Source organism: Podarcis filfolensis (genome assembly GCF_964270895.1).
Source record: "Podarcis filfolensis genome assembly, chromosome: 2".
NCBI classification, from domain to species: Eukaryota; Metazoa; Chordata; class Lepidosauria; order Squamata; family Lacertidae; genus Podarcis; species Podarcis filfolensis.
In genome coordinates, this window is record NC_139605.1 from 99,870,497 (window position 1) to 99,884,218 (window position 13,722).

The following is a 13,722-nucleotide window of genomic DNA, read 5'->3' on the forward strand; positions in this document are numbered from 1 at the left end:
CAATGTGAAAATCAATGCCCGCCACCACTTTTGCCTCAGGGGTTCCTCAGCTCTGTGACTCAACCTAAGCCACAACAGATCCATCTAAGTAGTTAAAATGTTTGTGAGCATTCTGTGACATCACAGCAGCTTAGCCAATGGCAAAAAGTGCATGGGCTCGGAAGTAGCAAATACAACATTATATAATTCTATATAGTTGCACTTGTATGAGTGGTGGTGCGATAGCAGCTCTTTTCAGGCACTCGTTGGACTTGGCTGCAAATTTGAGAAAACTATGTTCCTGCACAATAAACACACAGTGTTCCAATGTGGTAGCCAGAGAAGCCAGATGCTCATCATAGTTAAAAGACACAAACTCTTAACCTATATAGTGGTAGACTACCCATGCAGCAAATGGAGCAGCTGAAAACCTGTGAGAGATGGTGGCTGGCTTATATTAGGGGCATTCCCCCCACAGGTGTGTCATGTCAAAAGAAAGTAACATTGCTGTTTCACAACAAGCTCTCGTTCAACAATAGGAATAAATGTGATTCTGGTAACCTGGAATGACAAAAACCCAAAATTAGCAGGAATTAGTGGGTCAGGGGTAGAAACTTGGGGAAGCAAAGAGAGGTCCAGAGGTTATCTGGAGCTGTCCGTTCAGCACTAGAACAATAACTGTGAAAACAGATGTCTGAGCGGAGTAACCAGAGGTCCAGGAACATTATTGGCTATTATTCTTATTTAATTATTTGAACCAGGAGCATTCTGTTTTTCCTACCCAAGCAGGCGTCCAAGAAAAGCTATTAAATCCCCAGAGACACAAGTCAGCTCTCCATCTCATGGAACTACAGAAGGCTCTCATTCTTAGCTTTCCTGCTAAAGCAGAGCTTTCCAAACTGTGTGTGTTGTGACACGTTAGTGTGTCGGCTGCAGTGTGCATGTGTGTCATGCAAACGCTCTCCGAGCTCCTCCCAGGGCTAGAAAGGCGTTCATTTAACCTCCAGTTCGCTAGTAAAACTGCATTATCGTGTCACGAAATTATGCATGTCTAAAAAGAGTGTCACTGACACGAAAAGTTTGGAAAGCTCTGTACTAAAGTGTCCACCAGGAAAACCTGCTTGCAGATGGTAGTTACAGAGTCAGCATAGCTCCAGTTATTGGTAGAAAGGGATAGCAAGACAAGGCTAAGTATTGCTACTGTTCTAGAGGGGGAAGCCCACTGTAGCCGACCCCAACCCTGGAAAAGGTGATCAGAGAGAGCTGGCAGCAGTGACAGAGAGCAGGAATTCTTCACTGCCAAGCAGAGATCAACATGTTGTTTAGTCATGTCTGACTCTTTGTGACCCCATGGACCAGAGCACACCAGGCACTCCTGTCTTCCACTGCCTCCCGCAGTTTGGTCAAACTCATGCTGGTAGCTTCGAGAACACTGTCCAACCATCTCGTCCTCTGTTGTCCCCTTCTCCTTGTGCCCTCCATCTTTCCCAACATCAGGGTTTTTTCCAGGGAGTCTTCTCTTCTCATGAGGTGGCCAAAGTATTGGCGCCTCAGCTTCAGGATCTGTCCTTCCAGTGAACACTCAGTGCTGATTTCCTTAAGAATGGAGAGGTTTGATCTTCTTGCAGTCCATGGGACTCTCAAGAGTCTCCTCCAACACCATAATTCAGCATACAGTCTGCATATTCTCTTTTCTGCTCTGTAGAAGCTCCAAGCAGACAAAGGTTTGGGAGACAATATTCAAATAGATATGGCAGGTTGTAGTGATACAGATATTTGCTTTTCCTGAGCATTGCTCAAGCATATGAAAGGAAGACTCACACATAGCTAATATACAGAAATTGAACAGTGCCATGGTGATTACTGAGACATGGTTAGAGGGGAACCTAACTTTTTTTATTGCACCTCACCCTGGGCTACAAGTGGAATATGCAGAAATTGGCATAAATAGCAGCCGGGTGGGTAGTGCCTGTAACTAAGCCTGAATGGTACACTATTATGTCTACACAGCTTAACCTCAAAATAGGGGTGACTGGATTGTCCTGGAGGCGTAAGGCGTAATGTTCCTATCTACCCAGTTACGTGTCACAATATTTGTGCACAGATTATTATGGGGGGTCATTTTCTGTACGTCCACCTGTAAACACATTAGGGGTGGCTCACCCAACAAGCAACCAATACTGGCGTGAAAGTAAATTGGAAAAACTTTGGCTAAGTCTCCAAAGATGAATGCGGTAAGAAGTAGGAATGGACTGAGTTTTGATAACCTGCAGCCGTTTTTTCCCCTTGCTCAAGAGTAACAGGAACATCAAAGTTATGCAAAACCAAAAACATGCTCATTTGCTTATTGTACAATACAGGGTACAGGGTTTGGGTTAGTGTGACACAGAATTTTGATGATTATTTTCAAGCAGGGTTCCTGAGTGTAGTCAGGCAGAAGCCCTGACATTCTTCTTGGACTGTAAAAAAAATACAGCTAACATCTTCAGACTGATCTTTATAAATTAATAGGTGCCCGTGGCTATTATCTTGTTCCCCAGGTATGAGAAAATGCTCGTACACCTCAGCCTTGCTTTAGAAGTAGATCAAACTGACAGACAGACCACATCAGGTAACCAAATGGGTAGCATCTACAGGAAACTGTGGCGTGCATAACTTGGCCACTTCCCTCTCATTTCCCCAAGCATCTAACAATTTTTTAAAGCCCTAAAGGCTGTATAAAACCACAACCTTCTCTCCTGCTTGGAAAATGAAGTAGCTGTTGCAAACTCATACATCTCAAAATATTAACATCTGCTCCTGAAATTTCCATTGGGGCTGCCAAAAAAACGTTGCCTAACAGTACTGTGTGAGGCTCAACTTACAACGTGTCTGGATGATTCCCTTCTTGGCCCCAAACAAAAACTTTGATAATGTTTAATATCAATTTGTCATCTTCATTAATCAAAAAGTTTTAGCGCTTAATCCTTGCGTCAGGTGCCTCACGTAAAATGGAATAGATTGGGAGCCATTCCTAGCTAGTTTAGTTTTGCCATATTAGGAAATGGAATTATGGTTCCCTGCAAAATGCCTATGCAGTTCTTAACATGATTTCATGCACTACAATTGGTAGAAAGAGCCTCTTTTTGTACATAATTGTGTGTGTGTAAGGGAGAGGGGTACAAAGGTGCATATGCATTGTTGTTGGCACCCATCTGTCTCGGGAGACAATGGAAGAGTGCACCTTTGGGGCTAAAGTCAAACCATTGGAGAGTTACAGCTGTAGAGACCAATATGAGAGAGACATGTTTTAGTGCGGATGGGGCAGATGAAGGAGCCTGGTTTCGCTTTTACAGGCACACCATAGTCTTTCTTATCTCTGTGCTCCTACCAATGTTCATTCCTCCTCTGCTGACCGCTGTGGATACACGACCCGACTGTCAAAATTAGAAGCATTCAGTGGTGTCCCATTTCCACCTATTCCTAAAAGATTATTTCTACAGTGCTACGTCAGGTTAAGAACTTAATTCGTTCTTAACATGAAACTGTTCTTAACCTGAAGCACCACTTTAGCTAATGGGGCTTCCCACTGCCATTGCGCCGCCACCGCGCAATTTCTGTTCTCATCCTGAAGCAAAGTTCTTAACCTGAGGTATTATTTCTGGGTTAGCGGAGTCTGTAACCTGAAGCGTATGTAACCCGAGGTACCACTGTACTTGCTCTTTTAGTTCAACACTGCAAGGCTCAACCTTGCCTTGTGAACATGTATTAAATGTCCTTCTACATGTGTTCATTTAACTTGGTACAATCTTCTCCAACTGATGCCCCAACATCCCAGGTAAAGATTTCCCTCAGCTCAAACAACCAAGAGCCTTTCAACAGGAAATGACATTAATCAAACCTGGAACCATCTGCATGCAAAGTCATTGAGCTACACAATCTCTCCCCTTAAAAGATTGGAAAAAAAGGTAAAGGACCCCTGGACAGTTAAGTCCAGTCAAAGGCAACTACGGAGTGTGGTGCTCATTTCGTTTTCAGGCCAAGGGAGCCACTATTTGTCCGCAGACAGCTTTCCTGGTTATGTGGCCAGCATGACTGAACCACTTCTGGTGCAACGGAACACAGTGATGGAAACCAGAGCTCACGGAAACGCCGTTTACCTTCCTTCTGCAGCAGTACCTATTTATCTACTTGCAGTGGTATGCTTTCAAACTGCTAGGTTGGCAGGAGCTGGGACAGAGCAACGGGAGCTTACCCCATCACGGGGATTCGAACCGTCGACCTTCTGATCAACAAACCCAAGAGGCTCAGTGCCACCAATATCTCTACAAGTTGCATGTACCTGTAAGTAAACAGTGCTTACTTCTGAGCAAAGATATATTGCCATCCGCTCTCCCCTTAATAGCCAGCAGTATTCAGGTACCTCTCCATTAAGGAAGACATGTTCTCTTACGTTACCCTCTTGCAACCTGAGCTACATCAATGTTGAATTCATCACATGGACTCATAACAATGAGCCCTGGAGAAAGGATGGGACATGGGTGCCCTGCAGATGTTGCTGGACTACAACTCCCATCACCTCTAATGATAGGCCATGCTAGCTGCAGCTGATGGGAGTTGGGGTCCAACGTTTAGAGGCCCTCAGGTTCCCCATGCCTGCCCAGTGACTCTTATCCCACCATTAGCTTGAGCCCTGATTAGTTGACTTCCCAACACAAAAGGACCATTTTGCAAGAAGCACATCAAAACAAGTTTAGACCAGAAAGCAACTGACTGCTATGCCACTGTGTCTACGTGCCTCCAGCTGTTACTCAGCTTTCCATTCCTTGTCTGCAATCTTAAATCCAAGTTCCAGGTCACCCCTAGCAAACAGATAGGCTGGTAGGCTGTCCTCAAACAACTGTTTGCGTATTTGTATCTAAGTCCCTGGCATTCAGTGCAAAAGTGGTTTGTCATATGGCATGATGGTGGATTGGAAAGCCCCTTGGGTGTACCAAATTGCTTCTCTGGATTCTCGGCCTCTGTTATACATATATTCCATGCTAACCTAAGAGAGAATTTCAGAGCATTGGGAGGTATCTGAAAGTGAGACAACCTCTCCCTGTCTGCTGTACAGAAGGACAGATCTTCTTACTTTCATGTAGCAACATTTAACAAAGTATGGGGAAGCTTTTTCTTACTTCTAGATATGGGTTGCTGATATATTTATAGAAATTATTGCATTTATGTGTTTAAAATTTATGTATTAATTTTTTTATTTCTTAGCCCTACATTGTAAATCATCTAGAAGCTTCAACGATATAATAAAATATAATTACCACCACCACCGACTGACAAATGCTGGAAACTCAAATTTCTAACACCAAACACAAATGGCTAGGGGGAAACAAAACCCATACAGATGGCACTGCCAATTTACAATAATGGCGATGTACATATATGAGAGAAATACACAGCATCTCAGACACTTGGACTTGATCCCTCCAGTTGAAGACATCCAGATTTTCCATCTGATCTTTGTCAGGATAACTTGGCCTTCAACTCAGCAGAGAATCAGAGTGATAAAAACCTGAAATAATCATTATCTGAAATGCTTTAGTAATGAATCCTCTGAGAGATATTTCTTCTCAAGGAGTGCACATAATAGTTAAGGCATAAAGGATTTTATAGAAACGTGGTTGTTCGTTTTTTGCTAAAAACAACTAACTAGACATATTTCAAGAGCTGACAATTTGATTAATGTATTTTCTTTTCCTGAAACAAAGACCATTTGTCTACTTTACACAAGCTACTTTGGGTGCATTGAATGGTCTTCTTTATAAAAAAATCCATGGCAGATTCTTGTTTCCCGACACCTGAAAGTTCAGAGGATTCTGCACCATCTTCAAAGAGCACCCCAGGAACATGAAATTAACAAGTCATTCCACCAACGAGAAATACACGTCCACCTTGAACATGAGTGAGCAGTGCCACTCCAGCCATTTTAGCCTGTGGTCAGTCAGCAAATTCTCCCAAACCAGATTTGATGCTATAATGCTAGCCTGGAAGTGGTAGTGATAGGGAGGCAATAATTAGCTTGAAGTTATAGTAGAAATGTTGTATAATAGTGTCTGGGTGTTTTTCAGTCCTAATCCTACTCAGAATAAACCCAGTGATGTTAACAGGCATTACTAACTTGGGTTCATTAACTTTAATGGGTCTGTTCTAAATGGGACTCAGTTAAATACCACCTCTTTGCTGCTCATCATGACTTCATTACACTTTCATTTTGTAAGGGATCATGTTCAATGTCCAGTTCCTTTCATTAAGTTAACAGACTATATTTATTAGACAAGAGCAGCCCCATCCCCACAAAAACACACACATAAGAGCAAGGAATTTTAAATTCAGCATAAATCAAACACTTTATTTTTAAGGTGAATTTACAAGTTTTTTTGTTTTGTTTTCAAGTTACCCAAAAATCTTTTCTAAGAATCAGTGGCACATCTGGTTAGTTAAGTGATAATTCAGGATATGGTAGAATGTCATTCAAATCTGAATGTTTCCTATAACAACACTTAATTGTGATTGATCTGCAACTTACCCTCATGCCAAGGTTGTGGTATATGTCATAATTCCAGTTTAAGACAATTTTGTTTAGGAACAGAATTAAGTATCCTTCCATTTTGCTCACAACAGGGAAGGATGGGAATGAATACATCGGTTTGGTAAATCTGGGCACAGGTTTCACTACCCTTCCAAACACATTTGACATGACACATTTCGGAGGCATCAATCACACTGGTGGACTATCCACTGCCAGCAGTACCCCTTAGTGCTCAAGGAAATCACTGGCGTAACTCCAGGTTGGGGCCTTAACTTACGGGCCAGGTGTGGATCAGAAAGGAGCTCCCAATCTGGTTTTCATCAACACTTCAACCTCAACTGACCCACTTCAAATCGTGTGGGCAACGTCTGATGGATTTTCAGAAGCCAAAGTCAGACCAAGTATATGCTTCCAGTGGTAGACTCCAGAGCGCTGCAGAACTTATTGACCTTAACCATACCAATGGTATCAAATCACATGCACATGACTTCAACTTGGCTCCCTTTAAGCAGATTGAACCGTATGGCTTTTTTCTACATAGAAACTGGATGCAAGAATGTTTTTATGTAATTAAAAAGCACATCCCTGCCTCAGTGTATATAGTTATTGGATTCTAAAATTGACTATCTAGCATCCCTTCACAAAACTGGAGTAAAACAAAGTCATCTGGAAATATTCTTTGTGTAGCACTGGTGTTATGATTTCTTTTCAGCTAGGTATCTTGCCTGATATATAATCAGAGAAGTGGGTGAAAAATAAAAAGTAGTAGTATGACTGATGGCCAGACTGAGTCTCTATGGGCTCCCAAAAAATTCAGTGGTCTCTCCCAGGTGATCCAAGTTAATATGGTGTCCTTTCCTAATATCTCATCCACACACCAAGATGTAGGGAGATGAGGAAGAGAAAGAATCATAACTCAGTAAGTGGTAGTCTAACCTAAGGCCCCAAGCGCCCCCCACCTCCCCCTTTGACTTAGAAACGGAAGTAAAGGAAAAAGGAGGGTGGGGGAAACCCTCCATAATTTATGGTATCCATGGCCTAGCCAAAACTACAGAAATACTGGAAATCTCCAAATCAGTGCCTGAGGTTGTATGATATTTCCATGCTGATTTCTGAGATGTTATGAAGTTGAAAGATATACGATATACAATATCTTTATTGTCATTGTCCCATACAGAACAATGAAATTGAAAATCTACATAAAACATTCAAAAACCCCTAAAAACTTTGGAACCCCATTTTAAAATACAATATACTATAGAGACTCCTTATGCTGCATTTAGAACCAGAATTGCATTTGCGTAGAAACTGTTTCTCAGGCGGCTAGTCCTGGTCTTTATAACCCTATACCTTCTTCCAGAAGGCAGAAGCTGAAAGAGATCATTTCCGGGTTGCGTACTAGCCTGCGCTATCTCTGCAGCTTTCTTATGGCACCTGACAGCATAGATTTGATCTAAGGTGGGAAGAGTGCACCCAATTATTCTCTCTGCAGTCTTTACAACCCTGGACAGCATTGGTTTTTCCCTGGCCGTGCAGCTCCCAAACCACACACACAGACCATACGTTAATACGCTCTCCACAGTACAATGGTAAAATGCCATCAACAGGTCCTTTGAGAGATTGTTTTTCCGGAGGATTCTCAGAAAATATAACTTCTGCTGTGCTCTCTTCATCAGGTCTTTAATGTTTTCTCCCCAGGTTAGGTCATCTCTCCACTCCATTCGCAGAATGCATCTGAATGCTTGCGGAACTTGGTGAGCCCTCATGTTTGCTCTTGCTGAATCTAAAAAATGAATCTAATACCTTTCTAGGAAGCAGATCTTGATGGTGCACACTCAAACTGAGTTCAGAACTTTGTTGTGATAGCATAAATCCCTGTTTAGACTGGGTCGACTCAAACCGCAAAGGCAACACAAAGTGCTGATGTTTCCCCTTGCTTTATGGCAAGTATCCACACAAACCCACGGCTACGTCGTGGCTATACTCCCATACTGGACACTGTTTGAAGCATATTTCCCTCACTTCTGCTGAGGGTTTAACCAATTAATGACAACTCCCGAGTCTGAATGCTTGGAATTCCTGGTTCAGCAGTGCACCTGAGAACAATGCAATAGGATAAGGCTTTCAAATCAGCTCTGGCCACTGAACTATGCATACATTAGGCACACACCTGGGATGGAGAAATGGTGGGCCTGCAAATGCTGCTGGGTTGCAGCCCCCATCACCCTGGACCATTAAACATGCCGGCCCTGGGTTGATGGATGTTGGGAGTCCAACCATTTCTGGAGGGCCACAGGTTCCACCCTCTGATAAACACACCTACATTTGTACGTATACTGCACTCCTCCACCCCTTTTCTGAAGGTGGAAGGATCACAGAAACAAGACAAATGAACATACTACTAGTGTCCCCTGGATGTATGAGACACTTAATCTCAGGGTCGTGGGTTCAAGCCCAAGTTGGGCATAAGATTCCTGCATTGCAGAGGAGGAGGAGAAGAAGAAGAAGAAGAAGAAGAGGAGGAGGAGGAGGAGGAGGAGGAGTTTGGAATTGATATCCCGGTTTAGCACTACCCGAAGGAGTCTCAAAGCGGCTGACATTCTCCTTTCCCTTCCTCCCCCACAACAAACACTCTGTGAGGTGAGTGGGGCTGAGAGACTTCAAAGAAGTGTGACTAGCCCAAGGTCACCCAGCAGCTGCATGTGGAGGAGCAGGGAATCAAACCCGGTTCCCCAGATTACGAGACTATCGCTCTTAACCACCACACCACAGCATTGGACTAAGTGACCCTCATGGTCCCTTCCAACTCTACAATTTTATAATCTGAACCTTACGTAATCAAAAATGAAGGGTTAAATGTCCATGATGGCAAGGTCTGGATTTCATTGCTCAGTTATATATGGTGGTCACTTCTGTTGCAGCATGGTCAGTGATTTTGATGTTGACGATGTTTCTTCTTTTTTAAAAAAAAAAGCAAAACAAAGGTATAGTGAAAGGTAATTATGCATGAATGCAAATTTGATTGAGCTTAGAAAATATAAAACAGTTATAATACTGAATGTGTTTCAGGATAAATGATCACTCTTTGAAGTATATTGACACCTGTGAGCCATAAATTGTGCTATGCTTTTTTAAAAATATATATATTATATATAATTATGTCTTTCTGCCATCTGATGCTAAAAATTATTCTCTTTTGGCCAACATGCATGTTTAAAATACAAGTGGCATAACACAAACAATCACAGTTATATTTTAGAGGGTTGTATGATAGAGGGTTTTAAAGTTCAGGTTCTTTAATATGGTTGATGAACGCATAAGCAGACAAGTGTTCAATTGTTTTGTTAGAATAGCTGAATAAAAGCAGGAATACTGGCTCAAAATGCACTGGAACTGTGGTTTCCAAATGATCATCAAGTAATAAGCACCGCATCTTTTGGGAGTCTCCAGTCTCCTTTCAATACACTCCAGTGATGCCAATTCTACAGTATGTTTCGATTCATATATTCCTGTTTTCTCTGTATGCCAATAAAGCTTGATTGATTTGATTAATTGCAGCCGCTCCTTTAGGGCTCTTCGTTGTTCTTGCATTTCAACACTTCATCTTCAAACAGGATTCTTAGTGACCTTCCACACAAAGATGTTGCATGAGAACAAGATAAAGAATTGCCCCATTAGAAATGGGTGATATGCAAAAGGTTAAAGGGTGGCAGCAGTTATTTATGTCATTGCTGCTGCTGCTGCTTGCTTGTTTCACCTGTGGACAACATCCTTCCTAGCACTTGTCATGGCTGGAGAGAAAGTGGATGTGCAAGACTTCCTGCAGCAAATGCCACCCGCATTGAGATAAATATGGAAAGCCTTTTTGTTCATAGGATTCCAATGTGCAACCTGCCACTTCTGGGCTCCCAGGTCCATCCAGAACTGCAGTTCTGATGAATTTGTCATAGCCAGACAAAACTGAGAACTCAATAAATCCAGGGAGCTTCTTTAGAAGGAAAATGGGATGGAATGCTCTATGGAAAGAAGGAAAAAACCCAAGGTGATGAGATGAGAAAGCACTGGGGACTATAAACCTGCCTTAATTTAGAAACACATCTGTCTGTCATTTTATATACTTCAGATATTGTTTCTTCCCACCTTAAAGTGTCTATTGCCTGTGTTCCCATATAGGGGGGGTATAAGCCACTAGAACATATGTTACAGCTTAGATCTGTCCAACCGTTCCCAGACCAGGTCCAGCTGAAATATTAATTAGGAAATGCAATCCTCCCTACAAGAAAAAAAAATCTGGGATTTTATGGCCCAGCTTACAGGATGCCGGTGATGATTGAAACTGCATAGCCCCAGATTTTTAAAGGCTTACTACCTATAGTAAGTGTATTTATTAACAGAGAGTGATTTTGCCAAATCGGCTGTCAACGACTTCCAGATTGCTGATGTCACAAGTCCTCATTCAGAGAGGGCAGATCATTGTTTTTTTCTTGCTTCATTTTCTTCTGTGAGTCACATTGTCAATCTACTTGGAAATCCAGAGCACACATTAAATCACCAATGGAAAAAGTGCAGGGACTTCAAGATGGCAATCTGGGAGGCAAAACTGAATTATATCCCTGTAATATCAGTGGGCTGAGGTCAAGGCACTGTCTCAAGATCTTCAAGTGCTGGAACAAAAACTCAACCAAGAATAGTGGCAGAAAATGTGCATTTTGCAAGAAGTGATCCAGCAAAAGACAATGGAAATTGCATACTGTCAGAAAATTCTTCCTGATGTTTAGTCAGAATCTCCTTCTTGTTACTTGGATCCATTGAGCCCTACTCTCTGGAGCAGGAGAAAACAAGCTTGCTCCATCTTCCATGTGACAGCCTTTTAGATATTTGAAGATGGCTATCATATCTCTTCTCTTTTCCAGGCTAAGCACATCAAACTCCCTCAACCATCCTCATAAATCTTGTTTTCCACCATTTATCATCTTGCTCACCCTCCTCTGCCCACATTCCAGCTTGTCCATAACCTTTTTAAATTGTGGCACCCAGAACTGGACAGAGTATTCCAGGTGTGGTCTGACCAAGGCAGAATAGAGTGGTACTATTACTTCCCTTGATCTGGACACTACACTACTATACTTCTGTTGATTACAGTGCAAAAACTTCCAGGTTATCAGTGTTTCCAGAAAACAATTAACACAGAAAGGAATGCTAAACTTCCACTAGATTTCCAGGACTGTCTTTCCCACAATGCAAAAAGATCACGGAAAACATGGAAATTATCAGTTAAGGAAACGTCAGGAAAACAGAATAAAGTGCTGTCCGAATGTAACCTACGAGAGCTCAGAAAAGGATATTCCAAGCCTGGGTTTTGATTGATTGCTCTCGTTTGTTGGGAGTTACGTATATTATCTAGGGACGCAGGTGGCACTGTGGGTTAAACCACTGAGCCTAGGACTTGCCGATCAGAAGGTCGGCGGTTCGAATCCCCACAATGGGGTGAGCTCCCATTGCTCGGTCCCTGCTCCTGCCAACCTAGCAGTTCGAAAGCACATCAAAGTGCAAGTAGATAAATAGGTACCGCTCTGGCGGGAAGGTAAACGGCGTTTTGGTGTGCTGCTCTGGTTCGCCAGAAGTGGCTTAGTCATGCTGGCCACATGACCCGGAAGCTGTACGCCGGCTCCCTCGGCCAATAAAGCGAGATGAGCGCTACAACCCCCGAGTCGGCCACGACTGGACCTAATGGTCAGGGGTCCCTTTACCTTTACTTTTTACGTATATTATCTAATAGGTTTCATGAAATTCTTTTGATATATTGCAATATATCCTTCAGGAATGGTGGTAACAAGAAAAAGATTTTAGCTCAGAATACTGTGATTCAAAGCAAGCTTTCAAATCACTTCAGCCCTGCAGGAAAGAAGCATGCAAAGTGGGACAGCCCCACCCATCTTGAAACTCTTGCAGGGAATGAAGGAAACTAATATTGAGCAGGGCATTTTGGTATCACAGGATCAACAAGCAGTTTTAATTGATGACTACACCCATGATTTGGGCAATTTATCCCCAACTTACCAAGTGCAATTTTTAACTTCTGAAGGCAATAGGAAGCCTGATTGCAGATTTAGATATTCTTGCCCAGATTTAGATCTTCTGCTGCACTGTGTTTATTACAAGGGTGATTAACTGAAAAGAAATTATTGGACAAATTGGCAGCTTTAAAATTAGCACTTTCCCAATTTGACCTTGGGATATCAGACATTAGAATTAACAAGACTGTGCAAAGGGCTTTAGCTCAGATAATTTTTAACTGGTGGGTCCCCCCACTGTTGAACAGTGGGTATCACAAGAGAAGTGTAGCAGCAAAAAATCAAAAGCTGCAGAGGCTGGATCTCACATCCTTTGACTGCAAGTAAGGACTTTCTTAGAAGTTTAGAGACTTCCTCACCTTGGGCCTGATGAAACAATTCCCTCAGATTTACCTGTGAAGACTAGGAGGCCAAAAGTAATTAACAAATGCCTAAATAACAATGGGAGTAAGCACCAGAAGCGGAAAAGCAAAAAGATCACAAAATATAAGATAAGCATTAGTTCAAAGGGTAAAGTAGTAAGATTCATTTTTTACAATCTTTCTAAGTTGCTGGATAAAGATAATAAGGCTGTCAAGGTTAAGCCAAAAGCAAGGGAGATGGCATTAAGAATAAAAACTCCCTCTACTTCCAGGAAGACCTTAATGCACAGGATGCTATAAAAGACCGTATCTCACAGCGGGCTCCATTAGCATCACGAGCTATCTTTCTCTTTCATCCTAAGGAAACACCAAACAGTCCTATATAATTATCCTAAACATAAAGGATGACTAAGCCAATTTGAGGGCAAGATACATTTGGCACATCCTTTGAAGCATACTTAGCTGGATTCTATTGCTGTGAGAATTTGTTTTATGAATGACCTGATACTAGAGCAACTATAATTTGTGCTCATTATAAGTACTGTCTAGCATGCAATATTAGGAGTGCTAGAACTCCTTTAAGCAAAACTGGCATTGGGATCAAATTGCACCCTCTATTTGGCCCCATATCTCAGCATCTGACACAGGAAACAGCCGTGCCCAATAAAAAACAGTGATTTATGGCAATTGGACACAAGTATGAAAGGGTCGAATTTAATGTTTTATCCAATGAGAGTCTTTT

At 42.1% G+C, this 13,722-nt stretch overlaps 1 long non-coding RNA gene across 1 annotated transcript in view; it reads left to right on the top strand.

Moving 5' to 3' along the window:
• Nucleotides 1-5,366: 5,366 nt before the first annotated feature.
• Nucleotides 5,367-13,722, top strand: part of LOC310755756 — a 33,405-nt gene continuing 25,049 nt past the window's right edge. The window contains exon 1 of the long non-coding RNA XR_014544514.1: nt 5,367-8,298. This is a non-coding gene — a long non-coding RNA (uncharacterized lncRNA). The remainder of the gene's footprint in view (nt 8,299-13,722) is intronic.